At 46.7% G+C, this 19,047-nt stretch overlaps 6 non-coding genes across 6 annotated transcripts; all 6 read left to right on the top strand.

Moving 5' to 3' along the window:
- The first annotated feature begins 6,598 nt into the window (after positions 1-6,598).
- LOC130351500 (U2 spliceosomal RNA) lies at positions 6,599-6,789 on the top strand. Its single transcript, XR_008888195.1, has one exon. It is a non-coding gene; the product is annotated as a U2 spliceosomal RNA (small nuclear RNA).
- A 2,098-nt stretch (positions 6,790-8,887) lies between these two features.
- LOC130351499 (U2 spliceosomal RNA) lies at positions 8,888-9,078 on the top strand. Its single transcript, XR_008888194.1, has one exon. It is a non-coding gene; the product is annotated as a U2 spliceosomal RNA (small nuclear RNA).
- A 2,103-nt stretch (positions 9,079-11,181) lies between these two features.
- LOC130351498 (U2 spliceosomal RNA) lies at positions 11,182-11,372 on the top strand. The gene has a single exon (XR_008888193.1). It is a non-coding gene; the product is annotated as a U2 spliceosomal RNA (small nuclear RNA).
- Positions 11,373-13,475: 2,103 nt separating this feature from the next.
- Positions 13,476-13,666, top strand: LOC130351496 (U2 spliceosomal RNA). Its single transcript, XR_008888191.1, has one exon. It is a non-coding gene; the product is annotated as a U2 spliceosomal RNA (small nuclear RNA).
- A 2,100-nt stretch (positions 13,667-15,766) lies between these two features.
- LOC130351495 (U2 spliceosomal RNA) lies at positions 15,767-15,957 on the top strand. The gene has a single exon (XR_008888190.1). It is a non-coding gene; the product is annotated as a U2 spliceosomal RNA (small nuclear RNA).
- Positions 15,958-18,050: 2,093 nt separating this feature from the next.
- Positions 18,051-18,241, top strand: LOC130351494 (U2 spliceosomal RNA). Its single transcript, XR_008888189.1, has one exon. It is a non-coding gene; the product is annotated as a U2 spliceosomal RNA (small nuclear RNA).
- The last annotated feature ends 806 nt before the right edge of the window (positions 18,242-19,047 follow it).

Here is a 19,047-nt window from a genome sequence, read left to right as displayed (position 1 = left end):
ATCTCTTTTCACTTACTCGTCCCCCCTTAATCGCGTTCTTACTGCTACACAGTATTGAATGCGCAACACTAAACGCTGATATATGATGGAGCGGCCAGGGCCCTGACTGACCCACCTATTTCCTATTAACACGTCGGCGCATACCCCTGGCGACCTTCCACGTTGCCCTCTCTAGACTGGTGACTAGACTGGTTCTAGTCGTACCACCGGCCCTTATGGCCCCCCCTTTTAGGACCCGTGTCTCCATTCCCTTATGGACACCTTTTTTTATGTCTTTTCTATCTTTTACCCTCTCTAACATTTGGTTTCTTCTTCTTCCTATTTTTACCAACCTGCACAGGACCTCACCCCCTGATCATCGAACGCACCCCGGACCGGACGAGCTGGAGCCCTGGAGCACCTGGGGTAAGTGGCAATCATTGACTTGGACTAAACATGACGACTGACCTTAAACTGGCGTCCCTTAATGTTAAGGGATTCAATATCCCGGAGAAACGGGCTCACACCCTTTACTCCTTCCATAGACAAAAAGTACATGTACTCTTTCTTCAGGAAACACATTTCAAAGAAGGACATGTTCCTACTCTCCGTAACCGATATTACCCCACCTGGATACATAGCGTTAATCCTGAATCCCGCTCTAAGGGAACCTCGATTGCCATACACAAGTCCCTTCCTGCAGTAATAACCTCCACAGACGTAGACCCCCACGCTCGCCATGTATTTGTAAACTGCGACATCTTTGGTAAGAAGTTCACGTTTGCATCTATATACGCACCTAATAGAGAACAGATTTCCTTTCTCCTTAAAAAGTTGGATGCTCTGACATCCTTTGCCACCGGTACCATTCTGATGGGTGGGGACCTCAACTTGCCACTTTTCCCACAAATGGACACTTCAACAGGCACATCAGTAATCTCCCACAGCAAGCTCCGGGCATTACGGAGGAAGCTTCACGCCATGCAACTCGCTGACATCTGGAGGTCTCTACACCCCCAAGATAGAGACTACTCCTTTTACTCCCATGCTCGCCAGACATATAGCAGGCTAGATTACCTGTTCTGCCCGCACCACCTCTTAGACTCCATAACCCATACCCACCTTGGCACCATAACAATATCTGACCATGCCCCTGTATTATGCTCGCTCTCGCTTCCCTCTTTCGCAAAGCCACATTCCAATTGGCGCCTGAACGAATCTCTTTTACTGGATGAGCTATGTCTCCAGGAATTGAAGTCCTCCACTACGCATTTCATATCAGATCATGCTTCAGACCCTTCATCCCCGCTAACTAGGTGGGAAGCCTTGAAGTGTGTTCTCAGGGGCATCCTGATGAAACACGGGGCTAGGCTGAAGAGGGAGGCGTCAGCGAAATTCCTTGCCCTGCAAACTAGACTTCAGACTCTTGAAGCACTCCATAAACGGACGCAGCAGGATCTAGTTTTTAGAGAACTCACTAAGGTCCGCACAGATCTCCTGGCCCACATGAACGCATCACACAGTTACTATAGACAATTGACCGGAAAGCTTTTTTATGAGTGGGGAAATAAGTCCGGGAAACTCCTCGCCAAAGCTCTGAAAAATAGAAAGTCCTCTCTCTTTGTCCCGGCTATCAAATCCCCCTCGGGTGAAGTTTCCCACCTGACATCTGAAATGCTAGAATCATTCAGGTCATACTACGTGTCACTATACAACCTCCCCAAACCGGCCACCGCCCGACCACCTGACTCAGACCTTCCCACATTGGCTCAATATATAGCCGACACTGCCCTTCCCGAATTGCCCATTGATGCAATCCAAGCTCTGGAGGAGCCCTTCACTCACTTAGAACTATCAGAGGCGATAGCCTCAATGCCCGCAGGTAAAAGTCCCGGTCCTGACGGGTATACCTTTAAATTTTATAAAACCCTCCAAACTGAGATTGCCCCTCCACTGCTGGAAGCATTTAATGATATTTCTACCTCATCCCCCCCCTCCACATCATTCCTAACAGCCTTTATCACCGTCCTACCGAAAGAGGGCAAGGACCCCCTGCTTTGCCCAAGCTATAGGCCTATCTCGCTCCTTAACTCGGACACCAAGTTGTTCGCAAAATTGATATCGAATAGGTTGGCACCCCACATGAGATCCCTTATCCACCCAGATCAGGTGGGCTTCGTTCGAGGAAGAGAAGCGAGGGATAACACCCTCCGCACGTTCTCAATCATACACCAGGCCCGAAAGCAAAATACACCTCTTTTCCTGCTGTCGTTAGACGCAGAGAAAGCCTTTGATAGGGTGGACTGGGATTTCATGTCGGCGGCATTGTCTCAAATAGGCATAGGTCCCCTTATGAAATCGAGGATTATGGCACTATACGCAAACCCACAGGCTCACATTAAGCTCAATGGCCAGCTATCCCCCGCATTCATCATCTGCAATGGCACGAGACAGGGCTGCCCCTTATCCCCTTTGTTGTATGTACTATGCATGGAACACCTGCTAACAGCCATAAGGACGAACCCAGATATTAGGGGGCTGCCCACCCCCTCGTGCCATTGCAAATGTGCTGCATTCGCAGACGACCTCTTACTTTACCTATCCTCACCCCTCACATCATTGCCTTCCCTGCTTCGCACCATAAAACACTTCTCTGCCCTTAGTAATTATAAACTAAATATGTCTAAATGTGAAGCCCTGAACATTACTCTCCCCCAACAACTGGTCCAGCAACTCCAATCCGCATACTCATTCAGGTGGCAACCTACCTCTCTTAAATATCTAGGGGTCAGGGTCCCAGCGGATATGACGAACACCTACCGTCTCAATTTTCCCCCACTACTACTCCAACTGGGAAATGACCTCACTAGATGGGACAAGAGAGACTTTTCCTGGTTAGGGAGAATCAATATCTTCAAAATGAATATTTTACCCCGCCTACTCTACCTCTTCTCCTGCCTGCCAGTCCTTCTCCCTCGCACCTTTTTTAAAGAATTAGTATCACTCCAATCAAAATTCATATGGGCACACAAACACCCCAGATTGGCCAGGCGAATCTTGGTCAGAAAGAAATGCGATGGGGGCCTTGCCCTACCAGAATACACCTCCTACTACCTGGCCTCGGTGCTGACACGCGTCCTAGATTGCTTCCACCATACGCAAGACAAGCAATGGGTACGTCTTGAACATCAGTCAGTGGGATGTGACCCAAGAGCAGTAATATGGAGCCCGAGAACAGCTAATAGCCGTATGACCCTGGACAATCTACCCCCGGTAATATCCTCTATTTGTAAAGCTAGGTCTAGATTCATGTCCCGACTTGAACTGCTTGACCAGAATGGCCCACTCTTACCACTGTTCAATAATCCACTGTTCCCTCCGACATTACACCAGAGCCAATTCCTTACACTCCATAAACAGACGTATACCACCCTATCATCACTCCTCACGCAGACAGGACTGAAGCCGTTACCGGACCTACTTGGAGGTCACCCCCCCTCAACGACTCACTTGTACCAATATGCACAACTGACCCATTTCTACAACTCTACAAAAACAAAGTTGCACCTTCACAGACAGCTTAGTGACTTTGAACGACTCTGTGTATCATCCGCGCCTGTCCAGAACGCAATCAGTATACTCTACCCATTGCTCTTGGCGAAACACTCCACCGGGCCTTTGCCTTTCAGGACGGGCTGGGAGAGGGACATGGGATCCTCGATTTCTGACATAGACTGGAGGAAAGCTCTCTATAATTGTCATAAAACCTCTATATCCTGTAAAGCACAGGAAACTAATTATAAATTGCTCACAAGATGGTACAGAGTTCCTACTTTACTGGCATCCATGTACCCTAATGTCCCGGACTTATGCTGGAGATGTCTCTCAGATAGAGGTACAATGCTACATACGTGGCTCACGTGTCCCTCTCTGGCCCCCTTTTGGTCAAGGGTGCTGGATGTGATCAAACGCATAACAGAAGTACGCTTACAGCGTACACCCGATATTCTACTTCTATCAATCATACCCTCATCGGTCCCCAGACACACGACCCGTTTGATCCTGTTCCTATTATTGGCTGCTAGGGCAGTGATACCAAGGTTATGGAAGACGACTGTCTCTCCATCCATTTCATCATGGTTACAGGAGGTTTCTAGACTACACAGGATGGAGGAACTGTTAGCGGAATCCAGTAAGCAACTGACAAAATATCATTTAGTCTGGTCCCCCTGGGTGGCCTTCGCCACTTCCACAGATTATGAAACACTACACCTCAGTAACTGACAACTCTCTATGCCATTACGTCGCGCTGCATTTGCTGACCGTTCCTCACTCTCTGGACATTCTGACGCCTTGATCCCATGACTGACAGACAGCTCAGACCCGGGTGCTCCGGAGTTTCCAGATTGTTCCGGGCTCGGAGGTTAGTTCATAGTTATCTCTCTCTGGTCCTTACACCTTCCAACATATCCCCCCCCCCCTCCATCCTCCACCCTTACCCCACACTCCTTCTTTCCTCCCACCCTCTCCCCCTGACATAGCCCCTTCTCTTCTTTTTTTCTTTCTCTCTCTCTCTTTTGTTTCTTCTTCTTCTTCTCCCATTCCATTCTTATAGACAATGATGATACGGGAGTCGCCTCCCAGCCGCTTGGCCTTAGGCCACTCTGAACGGAGTGAGATTGCTCTAATACTAGAAATTTATTTTTGTGTGACTTCCTCCTACTAACCAATAGACACTCTGTTTAGACTGTTATTAGTTACCGAGTGAAAGGGCACTCCCTTGCTTACTTTTTGAACTGTTACCCATTTCGTGCTTGTAAACGTTTATGAAACACTTCAATAAACCTTTTGATTTGAAAAAAAAAAAAAAAAAAAAATCTCATCCCTTCCCCAATATCGCGCCACACCCCTACCCCTTAATTCCCTGGTTGAACGTGATGGACATATGTCTTTTTTCGACCGTACTAACTATGTAACTATGTAACATAACATGGGGGGGGGGGGGTCTCCTGGCTGTTCACACAGGTGTGTCATTGCTGTACATTGACCATGCATTGCTTCTGTGGTATTGCAAAGGCAAAGACAAATGCTTCCAGCCATCCATTGCACTAATGGATTGGTCATCAGCTGGCTGTCTATGTCCCGCATCAATATAGACCAAAGTACAGAGGGTTAGGCTATGCTATTGTGCACCTACCTGATGCATCAGAAGGTGCGAGGCCCTTGCTAAATTCTGTGCACAGACTTTGAGATCTATGCTTTAGACTGTATCTAAACCTGCCAACATGGACTGACATTCTGGCCTACTTTCAGCCGATGCGACTTGTCTGTCGCTGAACAGTCGCTTTTTATGTATTCAGCACCTATGTATAATGTTGTAAAAATGCTCTAGAAGCTAAAGTCGCAGAAATGTCACACATATTTGGCCTGCAACTTTCTGTGCGACAAATTCAGACAGGAAAAATCAGTATAAATCCTTAGAAAATTATCCCCCAGTGTCTCCATCTGCTGGCGGTATTGAATAAGCATTGCTGCACTGATGGGGTATGCATTAGACGAAAAAAAAGAAGAAAAAGAAGAATAATACGCCCAGAAAAGAGGCGAAAAGGAGAAAAACGTAAAAAAACGTGAAAAAAAAGTAAGAGGAAGAGAAGGGAAAAAAAGGTGGAAATGGGTTTAAAAGTGATTTCGGCGGAGAAATATATATATATATATATATATATATATATATATATATATATATATATGCGCACACACACACATAGATATAAACGTATTCTCCGTTGAGATATTGCAGCCGCTGCTGTGTCCAGGCCCAGGAGCCTTAGCACTGTGCTGTGATGTCACTCAATACCACTGACATCACTAGGTGTAAACAACATCTCTCCTTTGCTGTGTATGTGACTATGGAGCTGTTTGGTGATGTCGTCTATTACGGCCTTCATAGAAGCAACAGGAGATTGTTGCATCCATCTTGAACCCTCAGAACTACAGTGCTATGATGTCACTCACTTCCACAGGCCTTGCAGAGTGTAAACAACAACAACCCAGCTTTGTTGTGTATGTAACCAAAGGGATTTGTGATGTCACCTAGAACCTTCACAGCAGCGACAGCTTTATGAGGAGCATCAGCACTGCTCTGCCTGAGCAGAACCATCACCGCCATAGGTTGTCAAATAACCCGGATTTAACCCACACAGGTAAGTCCAATGGGGTGCAGGCATGTCCTCTATGCTTACAGCTTCCCGTGGGTGTTGGTTTGATACCGTTTGGGGACAGCCAAGGAGGCATCTGCAGGCAACAAAGGTAGGTGTGTGCTTGTGTGTGTGTTTCCTATGCAGATCCTAAGCCCAGTGTCACATGCAAGTAGGAGGAGTAAGAAGGGTTCCTGGCAAATCCGGGTTATGGATTGCATTTAAAAAGGCCCCGTGGGAGTGCAATGGGCCCCTGTCTTGCTGCTTAGCAATAATGGTATGGGTTTAGGTTCTGCTGTGTGTACTGGTGGTTGACTGCCCCCCAGCCCAGAGTGTGCATGGAAAATTGTCTGGCAGCCTCCCTGACAGCAAGCAGTGATAGTGCCCATGAAGGGGACCTTGTTGGGCCCGCCCCTTTCACGGTTATCGCTTCTCGGCCTTTTGGCTAAGATCAAGTGTAGTATCTGTTCTTATCAGTTTAATATCTGATACGTCCCCTATCTGGGGACCATATATTAAATGGATTTTTGAGAACGGGGGCCGATTTCGAAGCTTGCTTCCGTCGCCCTATGCATTGACCCGATATGGCAGTATCTTCGGGTACAGTGCACCACCCCCTTACAGGGTTAAAAAGAAAGATTCCTACTTTCATTGCTACCTGCTTGCTGGCTAGCCAGCTAGCCAGCCCTGTGGGCCTTGCTGCTGCTGCAGCCAAAAAACAAAAGGTGGTGCTGCTGCTGCTTCTGCTGCTTCTGCTTCTGCTTGTGTCTGGCCCCTGTTGGAGCGTCCAGGCACAGGACTTCTGCTGCTGCTGACTAAATGGCCTCCTTAATTGGATCATTTGAGTAGCCAGCACACCTGTGCAGGTAGGGCATGACATGATAGGCAGCTGCCTTGATAGCGGGTGGGTGCTGAATGTTCCTAATTGACAAAATAAGATTAATGCTTATGAAGAAATATAAAATCTCATCCCTTCCCCAATATCGCGCCACACCCCTACCCCTTAATTCCCTGGTTGAACGTGATGGACATATGTCTTTTTTCGACCGTACTAACTATGTAACTATGTAACATAACATGGGGGGGGGGGGGGGGGGGGGTCTCCTGGCTGTTCACACAGGTGTGTCATTGCTGTACATTGACCATGCATTGCTTCTGTGGTATTGCAAAGGCAAAGACAAATGCTTCCAGCCATCCATTGCACTAATGGATTGGTCATCAGCTGGCTGTCTATGTCCCGCATCAATATAGACCAAAGTACAGAGGGTTAGGCTATGCTATTGTGCACCTACCTGATGCATCAGAAGGTGCGAGGCCCTTGCTAAATTCTGTGCACAGACTTTGAGATCTATGCTTTAGACTGTATCTAAACCTGCTCCAACATGGACTGACATTCTGGCCTACTTTCAGCCGATGCGACTTGTCTGTCGCTGAACAGTCGCTTTTTATGTATTCAGCACCTATGTATAATGTTGTAAAAATGCTCTAGAAGCTAAAGTCGCAGAAATGTCACACATATTTGGCCTGCAACTTTCTGTGCGACAAATTCAGACAGGAAAAATCAGTATAAATCCTTAGAAAATTATCCCCCAGTGTCTCCATCTGCTGGCGGTATTGAATAAGCATTGCTGCATTGATGGGGTATGCATTAGACGAAAAAAAAGAAGAAAAAGAAGAATAATACGCCCAGAAAAGAGGCGAAAAGGAGAAAAACGTAAAAAAACGTGAAAAAAAAGTAAGAGGAAGAGAAGGGAAAAAAAGGTGGAAATGGGTTTAAAAGTGATTTCGGCGGAGATATATATATATATATATATATATATATATATATATATATATATATATGCGCACACACACACATAGATATAAACGTATTCTCCGTTGAGATATTGCAGCCGCTGCTGTGTCCAGGCCCAGGAGCCTTAGCACTGTGCTGTGATGTCACTCAATACCACTGACATCACTAGGTGTAAACAACATCTCTCCTTTGCTGTGTATGTGACTATGGAGCTGTTTGGTGATGTCGTCTATTACGGCCTTCATAGAAGCAACAGGAGATTGTTGCATCCATCTTGAACCCTCAGAACTACAGTGCTATGATGTCACTCACTTCCACAGGCCTTGCAGAGTGTAAACAACAACAACCCAGCTTTGTTGTGTATGTAACCAAAGGGATTTGTGATGTCACCTAGAACCTTCACAGCAGCGACAGCTTTATGAGGAGCATCAGCACTGCTCTGCCTGAGCAGAACCATCACCGCCATAGGTTGTCAAATAACCCGGATTTAACCCACACAGGTAAGTCCAATGGGGTGCAGGCATGTCCTCTATGCTTACAGCTTCCCGTGGGTGTTGGTTTGATACCGTTTGGGGACAGCCAAGGAGGCATCTGCAGGCAACAAAGGTAGGTGTGTGCTTGTGTGTGTGTTTCCTATGCAGATCCTAAGCCCAGTGTCACATGCAAGTAGGAGGAGTAAGAAGGGTTCCTGGCAAATCCGGGTTATGGATTGCATTTAAAAAGGCCCCGTGGGAGTGCAATGGGCCCCTGTCTTGCTGCTTAGCAATAATGGTATGGGTTTAGGTTCTGCTGTGTGTACTGGTGGTTGACTGCCCCCCAGCCCAGAGTGTGCATGGAAAATTGTCTGGCAGCCTCCCTGACAGCAAGCAGTGATAGTGCCCATGAAGGGGACCTTGTTGGGCCCGCCCCTTTCACGGTTATCGCTTCTCGGCCTTTTGGCTAAGATCAAGTGTAGTATCTGTTCTTATCAGTTTAATATCTGATACGTCCCCTATCTGGGGACCATATATTAAATGGATTTTTGAGAACGGGGGCCGATTTCGAAGCTTGCTTCCGTCGCCCTATGCATTGACCCGATATGGCAGTATCTTCGGGTACAGTGCACCACCCCCTTACAGGGTTAAAAAGAAAGATTCCTACTTTCATTGCTACCTGCTTGCTGGCTAGCCAGCTAGCCAGCCCTGTGGGCCTTGCTGCTGCTGCAGCCAAAAAACAAAAGGTGGTGCTGCTGCTGCTTCTGCTGCTTCTGCTTCTGCTTGTGTCTGGCCCCTGTTGGAGCGTCCAGGCACAGGACTTCTGCTGCTGCTGACTAAATGGCCTCCTTAATTGGATCATTTGAGTAGCCAGCACACCTGTGCAGGTAGGGCATGACATGATAGGCAGCTGCCTTGATAGCGGGTGGGTGCTGAATGTTCCTAATTGACAAAATAAGATTAATGCTTATGAAGAAATATAAAATCTCATCCCTTCCCCAATATCGCGCCACACCCCTACCCCTTAATTCCCTGGTTGAACGTGATGGACATATGTCTTTTTTCGACCGTACTAACTATGTAACTATGTAACATAAAATGTGGCGGGGGGGGGGGGGGGGGTGGTTCTCCTGGCTGTTCACACAGGTGTGTCATTGCTGTACATTGACCATGCATTGCTTCTGTGGTATTGCAAAGGCAAAGACAAATGCTTCCAGCCATCCATTGCACTAATGGATTGGTCATCAGCTGGCTGTCTATGTCCCGCATCAATATAGACCAAAGTACAGAGGGTTAGGCTATGCTATTGTGCACCTACCTGATGCATCAGAAGGTGCGAGGCCCTTGCTAAATTCTGTGCACAGACTTTGAGATCTATGCTTTAGACTGTATCTAAACCTGCTCCAACATGGACTGACATTCTGGCCTACTTTCAGCCGATGCGACTTGTCTGTCGCTGAACAGTCGCTTTTTATGTATTCAGCACCTATGTATAATGTTGTAAAAATGCTCTAGAAGCTAAAGTCGCAGAAATGTCACACATATTTGGCCTGCAACTTTCTGTGCGACAAATTCAGACAGGAAAAATCAGTATAAATCCTTAGAAAATTATCCCCCAGTGTCTCCATCTGCTGGCGGTATTGAATAAGCATTGCTGCACTGATGGGGTATGCATTAGACGAAAAAAAAGAAGAAAAAGAAGAATAATACGCCCAGAAAAGAGGCGAAAAGGAGAAAAACGTAAAAAAACGTGAAAAAAAAGTAAGAGGAAGAGAAGGGAAAAAAAGGTGGAAATGGGTTTAAAAGTGATTTCGGCGGAGAAATATATATATATATATATATATATATATATATATATATATATATATGCGCACACACACACATAGATATAAACGTATTCTCCGTTGAGATATTGCAGCCGCTGCTGTGTCCAGGCCCAGGAGCCTTAGCACTGTGCTGTGATGTCACTCAATACCACTGACATCACTAGGTGTAAACAACATCTCTCCTTTGCTGTGTATGTGACTATGGAGCTGTTTGGTGATGTCGTCTATTACGGCCTTCATAGAAGCAACAGGAGATTGTTGCATCCATCTTGAACCCTCAGAACTACAGTGCTATGATGTCACTCACTTCCACAGGCCTTGCAGAGTGTAAACAACAACAACCCAGCTTTGTTGTGTATGTAACCAAAGGGATTTGTGATGTCACCTAGAACCTTCACAGCAGCGACAGCTTTATGAGGAGCATCAGCACTGCTCTGCCTGAGCAGAACCATCACCGCCATAGGTTGTCAAATAACCCGGATTTAACCCACACAGGTAAGTCCAATGGGGTGCAGGCATGTCCTCTATGCTTACAGCTTCCCGTGGGTGTTGGTTTGATACCGTTTGGGGACAGCCAAGGAGGCATCTGCAGGCAACAAAGGTAGGTGTGTGCTTGTGTGTGTGTTTCCTATGCAGATCCTAAGCCCAGTGTCACATGCAAGTAGGAGGAGTAAGAAGGGTTCCTGGCAAATCCGGGTTATGGATTGCATTTAAAAAGGCCCCGTGGGAGTGCAATGGGCCCCTGTCTTGCTGCTTAGCAATAATGGTATGGGTTTAGGTTCTGCTGTGTGTACTGGTGGTTGACTGCCCCCCAGCCCAGAGTGTGCATGGAAAATTGTCTGGCAGCCTCCCTGACAGCAAGCAGTGATAGTGCCCATGAAGGGGACCTTGTTGGGCCCGCCCCTTTCACGGTTATCGCTTCTCGGCCTTTTGGCTAAGATCAAGTGTAGTATCTGTTCTTATCAGTTTAATATCTGATACGTCCCCTATCTGGGGACCATATATTAAATGGATTTTTGAGAACGGGGGCCGATTTCGAAGCTTGCTTCCGTCGCCCTATGCATTGACCCGATATGGCAGTATCTTCGGGTACAGTGCACCACCCCCTTACAGGGTTAAAAAGAAAGATTCCTACTTTCATTGCTACCTGCTTGCTGGCTAGCCAGCTAGCCAGCCCTGTGGGCCTTGCTGCTGCTGCAGCCAAAAAACAAAAGGTGGTGCTGCTGCTGCTTCTGCTGCTTCTGCTTCTGCTTGTGTCTGGCCCCTGTTGGAGCGTCCAGGCACAGGACTTCTGCTGCTGCTGACTAAATGGCCTCCTTAATTGGATCATTTGAGTAGCCAGCACACCTGTGCAGGTAGGGCATGACATGATAGGCAGCTGCCTTGATAGCGGGTGGGTGCTGAATGTTCCTAATTGACAAAATAAGATTAATGCTTATGAAGAAATATAAAATCTCATCCCTTCCCCAATATCGCGCCACACCCCTACCCCTTAATTCCCTGGTTGAACGTGTTGGACATATGTCTTTTTTCGACCGTACTAACTATGTAACTATGTAACATAAAATGTGGCGGGGGGGGGGGGGGGTGGGTCTCCTGGCTGTTCACACAGGTGTGTCATTGCTGTACATTGACCATGCATTGCTTCTGTGGTATTGCAAAGGCAAAGACAAATGCTTCCAGCCATCCATTGCACTAATGGATTGGTCATCAGCTGGCTGTCTATGTCCCGCATCAATATAGACCAAAGTACAGAGGGTTAGGCTATGCTATTGTGCACCTACCTGATGCATCAGAAGGTGCGAGGCCCTTGCTAAATTCTGTGCACAGACTTTGAGATCTATGCTTTAGACTGTATCTAAACCTGCTCCAACATGGACTGACATTCTGGCCTACTTTCAGCCGATGCGACTTGTCTGTCGCTGAACAGTCGCTTTTTATGTATTCAGCACCTATGTATAATGTTGTAAAAATGCTCTAGAAGCTAAAGTCGCAGAAATGTCACACATATTTGGCCTGCAACTTTCTGTGCGACAAATTCAGACAGGAAAAATCAGTATAAATCCTTAGAAAATTATCCCCCAGTGTCTCCATCTGCTGGCGGTATTGAATAAGCATTGCTGCACTGATGGGGTATGCATTAGACGAAAAAAAAGAAGAAAAAGAAGAATAATACGCCCAGAAAAGAGGCGAAAAGGAGAAAAACGTAAAAAAACGTGAAAAAAAAGTAAGAGGAAGAGAAGGGAAAAAAAGGTGGAAATGGGTTTAAAAGTGATTTCGGCGGAGAAATATATATATATATATATATATATATATATATATATATATATATATATGCGCACACACACACATAGATATAAACGTATTCTCCGTTGAGATATTGCAGCCGCTGCTGTGTCCAGGCCCAGGAGCCTTAGCACTGTGCTGTGATGTCACTCAATACCACTGACATCACTAGGTGTAAACAACATCTCTCCTTTGCTGTGTATGTGACTATGGAGCTGTTTGGTGATGTCGTCTATTACGGCCTTCATAGAAGCAACAGGAGATTGTTGCATCCATCTTGAACCCTCAGAACTACAGTGCTATGATGTCACTCACTTCCACAGGCCTTGCAGAGTGTAAACAACAACAACCCAGCTTTGTTGTGTATGTAACCAAAGGGATTTGTGATGTCACCTAGAACCTTCACAGCAGCGACAGCTTTATGAGGAGCATCAGCACTGCTCTGCCTGAGCAGAACCATCACCGCCATAGGTTGTCAAATAACCCGGATTTAACCCACACAGGTAAGTCCAATGGGGTGCAGGCATGTCCTCTATGCTTACAGCTTCCCGTGGGTGTTGGTTTGATACCGTTTGGGGACAGCCAAGGAGGCATCTGCAGGCAACAAAGGTAGGTGTGTGCTTGTGTGTGTGTTTCCTATGCAGATCCTAAGCCCAGTGTCACATGCAAGTAGGAGGAGTAAGAAGGGTTCCTGGCAAATCCGGGTTATGGATTGCATTTAAAAAGGCCCCGTGGGAGTGCAATGGGCCCCTGTCTTGCTGCTTAGCAATAATGGTATGGGTTTAGGTTCTGCTGTGTGTACTGGTGGTTGACTGCCCCCCAGCCCAGAGTGTGCATGGAAAATTGTCTGGCAGCCTCCCTGACAGCAAGCAGTGATAGTGCCCATGAAGGGGACCTTGTTGGGCCCGCCCCTTTCACGGTTATCGCTTCTCGGCCTTTTGGCTAAGATCAAGTGTAGTATCTGTTCTTATCAGTTTAATATCTGATACGTCCCCTATCTGGGGACCATATATTAAATGGATTTTTGAGAACGGGGGCCGATTTCGAAGCTTGCTTCCGTCGCCCTATGCATTGACCCGATATGGCAGTATCTTCGGGTACAGTGCACCACCCCCTTACAGGGTTAAAAAGAAAGATTCCTACTTTCATTGCTACCTGCTTGCTGGCTAGCCAGCTAGCCAGCCCTGTGGGCCTTGCTGCTGCTGCAGCCAAAAAACAAAAGGTGGTGCTGCTGCTGCTTCTGCTGCTTCTGCTTCTGCTTGTGTCTGGCCCCTGTTGGAGCGTCCAGGCACAGGACTTCTGCTGCTGCTGACTAAATGGCCTCCTTAATTGGATCATTTGAGTAGCCAGCACACCTGTGCAGGTAGGGCATGACATGATAGGCAGCTGCCTTGATAGCGGGTGGGTGCTGAATGTTCCTAATTGACAAAATAAGATTAATGCTTATGAAGAAATATAAAATCTCATCCCTTCCCCAATATCGCGCCACACCCCTACCCCTTAATTCCCTGGTTGAACGTGATGGACATATGTCTTTTTTCGACCGTACTAACTATGTAACTATGTAACATAACATGGGGGGGGGGGGGGGGGGGTCTCCTGGCTGTTCACACAGGTGTGTCATTGCTGTACATTGACCATGCATTGCTTCTGTGGTATTGCAAAGGCAAAGACAAATGCTTCCAGCCATCCATTGCACTAATGGATTGGTCATCAGCTGGCTGTCTATGTCCCGCATCAATATAGACCAAAGTACAGAGGGTTAGGCTATGCTATTGTGCACCTACCTGATGCATCAGAAGGTGCGAGGCCCTTGCTAAATTCTGTGCACAGACTTTGAGATCTATGCTTTAGACTGTATCTAAACCTGCTCCAACATGGACTGACATTCTGGCCTACTTTCAGCCGATGCGACTTGTCTGTCGCTGAACAGTCGCTTTTTATGTATTCAGCACCTATGTATAATGTTGTAAAAATGCTCTAGAAGCTAAAGTCGCAGAAATGTCACACATATTTGGCCTGCAACTTTCTGTGCGACAAATTCAGACAGGAAAAATCAGTATAAATCCTTAGAAAATTATCCCCCAGTGTCTCCATCTGCTGGCGGTATTGAATAAGCATTGCTGCACTGATGGGGTATGCATTAGACGAAAAAAAAGAAGAAAAAGAAGAATAATACGCCCAGAAAAGAGGCGAAAAGGAGAAAAACGTAAAAAAACGTGAAAAAAAAGTAAGAGGAAGAGAAGGGAAAAAAAGGTGGAAATGGGTTTAAAAGTGATTTCGGCGGAGAAATATATATATATATATATATATATATATATATATATATATATATATATATGCGCACACACACACATAGATATAAACGTATTCTCCGTTGAGATATTGCAGCCGCTGCTGTGTCCAGGCCCAGGAGCCTTAGCACTGTGCTGTGATGTCACTCAATACCACTGACATCACTAGGTGTAAACAACATCTCTCCTTTGCTGTGTATGTGACTATGGAGCTGTTTGGTGATGTCGTCTATTACGGCCTTCATAGAAGCAACAGGAGATTGTTGCATCCATCTTGAACCCTCAGAACTACAGTGCTATGATGTCACTCACTTCCACAGGCCTTGCAGAGTGTAAACAACAACAACCCAGCTTTGTTGTGTATGTAACCAAAGGGATTTGTGATGTCACCTAGAACCTTCACAGCAGCGACAGCTTTATGAGGAGCATCAGCACTGCTCTGCCTGAGCAGAACCATCACCGCCATAGGTTGTCAAATAACCCGGATTTAACCCACACAGGTAAGTCCAATGGGGTGCAGGCATGTCCTCTATGCTTACAGCTTCCCGTGGGTGTTGGTTTGATACCGTTTGGGGACAGCCAAGGAGGCATCTGCAGGCAACAAAGGTAGGTGTGTGCTTGTGTGTGTGTTTCCTATGCAGATCCTAAGCCCAGTGTCACATGCAAGTAGGAGGAGTAAGAAGGGTTCCTGGCAAATCCGGGTTATGGATTGCATTTAAAAAGGCCCCGTGGGAGTGCAATGGGCCCCTGTCTTGCTGCTTAGCAATAATGGTATGGGTTTAGGTTCTGCTGTGTGTACTGGTGGTTGACTGCCCCCCAGCCCAGAGTGTGCATGGAAAATTGTCTGGCAGCCTCCCTGACAGCAAGCAGTGATAGTGCCCATGAAGGGGACCTTGTTGGGCCCGCCCCTTTCACGGTTATCGCTTCTCGGCCTTTTGGCTAAGATCAAGTGTAGTATCTGTTCTTATCAGTTTAATATCTGATACGTCCCCTATCTGGGGACCATATATTAAATGGATTTTTGAGAACGGGGGCCGATTTCGAAGCTTGCTTCCGTCGCCCTATGCATTGACCCGATATGGCAGTATCTTCGGGTACAGTGCACCACCCCCTTACAGGGTTAAAAAGAAAGATTCCTACTTTCATTGCTACCTGCTTGCTGGCTAGCCAGCTAGCCAGCCCTGTGGGCCTTGCTGCTGCTGCAGCCAAAAAACAAAAGGTGGTGCTGCTGCTGCTTCTGCTGCTTCTGCTTCTGCTTGTGTCTGGCCCCTGTTGGAGCGTCCAGGCACAGGACTTCTGCTGCTGCTGACTAAATGGCCTCCTTAATTGGATCATTTGAGTAGCCAGCACACCTGTGCAGGTAGGGCATGACATGATAGGCAGCTGCCTTGATAGCGGGTGGGTGCTGAATGTTCCTAATTGACAAAATAAGATTAATGCTTATGAAGAAATATAAAATCTCATCCCTTCCCCAATATCGCGCCACACCCCTACCCCTTAATTCCCTGGTTGAACGTGATGGACATATGTCTTTTTTCGACCGTACTAACTATGTAACTATGTAACATAACATGGGGGGGGGGGGGGGGTCTCCTGGCTGTTCACACAGGTGTGTCATTGCTGTACATTGACCATGCATTGCTTCTGTGGTATTGCAAAGGCAAAGACAAATGCTTCCAGCCATCCATTGCACTAATGGATTGGTCATCAGCTGGCTGTCTATGTCCCGCATCAATATAGACCAAAGTACAGAGGGTTAGGCTATGCTATTGTGCACCTACCTGATGCATCAGAAGGTGCGAGGCCCTTGCTAAATTCTGTGCACAGACTTTGAGATCTATGCTTTAGACTGTATCTAAACCTGCTCCAACATGGACTGACATTCTGGCCTACTTTCAGCCGATGCGACTTGTCTGTCGCTGAACAGTCGCTTTTTATGTATTCAGCACCTATGTATAATGTTGTAAAAATGCTCTAGAAGCTAAAGTCGCAGAAATGTCACACATATTTGGCCTGCAACTTTCTGTGCGACAAATTCAGACAGGAAAAATCAGTATAAATCCTTAGAAAATTATCCCCCAGTGTCTCCATCTGCTGGCGGTATTGAATAAGCATTGCTGCACTGATGGGGTATGCATTAGACGAAAAAAAAGAAGAAAAAGAAGAATAATACGCCCAGAAAAGAGGCGAAAAGGAGAAAAACGTAAAAAAACGTGAAAAAAAAGTAAGAGGAAGAGAAGGGAAAAAAAGGTGGAAATGGGTTTAAAAGTGATTTCGGCGGAGAAATATATATATATATATATATATATATATATATATATATATATATATGCGCACACACACACATAGATATAAACGTATTCTCCGTTGAGATATTGCAGCCGCTGCTGTGTCCAGGCCCAGGAGCCTTAGCACTGTGCTGTGATGTCACTCAATACCACTGACATCACTAGGTGTAAACAACATCTCTCCTTTGCTGTGTATGTGACTATGGAGCTGTTTGGTGATGTCGTCTATTACGGCATTCATAGAAGCAACAGGAGATTGTTGCATCCATCTTGAACCCTCAGAACTACAGTGCTATGATGTCACTCACTTCCACAGGCCTTGCAGAGTGTAAACAACAACAACCCAGCTTTGTTGTGTATGTAACCAAAGGGATTTGTGATGTCACCTAGAACCTTCACAGCAGCGACAGCTTTATGAGGAGCATCAGCACTGCTCTGCCTGAGCAGAACCATCACCGCCATAGGTTGTCAAATAACCCGGATTTAACCCACACAGGTAAGTCCAATGGGGTGCAGGCATGTCCTCTATGCTTACAGCTTCCCGTGGGTGTTGGTTTGATACCGTTTGGGGACAGCCAAGGAGGCATCTGCAGGCAACAAAGGTAGGTGTGTGCTTGTGTGTGTGTTTCCTATGCAGATCCTAAGCCCAGTGTCACATGCAAGTAGGAGGAGTAAGAAGGGTTCCTGGCAAATCCGGGTTATGGATTGCATTTAAAAAGGCCCCGTGGGAGTGCAATGGGCCCCTGTCTTGCTGCTTAGCAATAATGGTATGGGTTTAGGTTCTGCTGTGTGTACTGGTGGTTGACTGCCCCCCAGCCCAGAGTGTGCATGGAAAATTGTCTGGCAGCCTCCCTGACAGCAAGCAGTGATAGTGCCCATGAAGGGGACCTTGTTGGGCCCGCCCCTTTCACGGTTATCGCTTCTCGGCCTTTTGGCTAAGATCAAGTGTAGTATCTGTTCTTATCAGTTTAATATCTGATACGTCCCCTATCTGGGGACCATATATTAAATGGATTTTTGAGAACGGGGGCCGATTTCGAAGCTTGCTTCCGTCGCCCTATGCATTGACCCGATATGGCAGTATCTTCGGGTACAGTGCACCACCCCCTTACAGGGTTAAAAAGAAAGATTCCTACTTTCATTGCTACCTGCTTGCTGGCTAGCCAGCTAGCCAGCCCTGTGGGCCTTGCTGCTGCTGCAGCCAAAAAACAAAAGGTGGTGCTGCTGCTGCTTCTGCTGCTTCTGCTTCTGCTTGTGTCTGGCCCCTGTTGGAGCGTCCAGGCACAGGACTTCTGCTGCTGCTGACTAAATGGCCTCCTTAATTGGATCATTTGAGTAGCCAGCACACCTGTGCAGGTAGGGCATGACATGATAGGCAGCTGCCTTGATAGCGGGTGGGTGCTGAATGTTCCTAATTGACAAAATAAGATTAATGCTTATGAAGAAATATAAAATCTCATCCCTTCCCCAATATCGCGCCACACCCCTACCCCTTAATTCCCTGGTTGAACGTGATGGACATATGTCTTTTTTCGACCGTACTAACTATGTAACTATGTAACATAACATGGGGGGGGGGGGGGGTCTCCTGGCTGTTCACACAGGTGTGTCATTGCTGTACATTGACCATGCATTGCTTCTGTGGTATTGCAAAGGCAAAGACAAATGCTTCCAGCCATCCATTGCACTAATGGATTGGTCATCAGCTGGCTGTCTATGTCCCGCATCAATATAGACCAAAGTACAGAGGGTTAGGCTATGCTATTGTGCACCTACCTGATGCATCAGAAGGTGCGAGGCCCTTGCTAAATTCTGTGCACAGACTTTGAGATCTATGCTTTAGACTGTATCTAAACCTGCTCCAACATGGACTGACATTCTGGCCTACTTTCAGCCGATGCGACTTGTCTGT

This window comes from Hyla sarda, unplaced genomic scaffold (assembly GCF_029499605.1).
Source record: "Hyla sarda isolate aHylSar1 unplaced genomic scaffold, aHylSar1.hap1 scaffold_978, whole genome shotgun sequence".
NCBI classification, from domain to species: Eukaryota; Metazoa; Chordata; class Amphibia; order Anura; family Hylidae; genus Hyla; species Hyla sarda.
The sequence above is the reverse complement of the archived record's forward strand: the minus strand, read 5'-3'. Positions and strand labels throughout refer to the sequence as shown.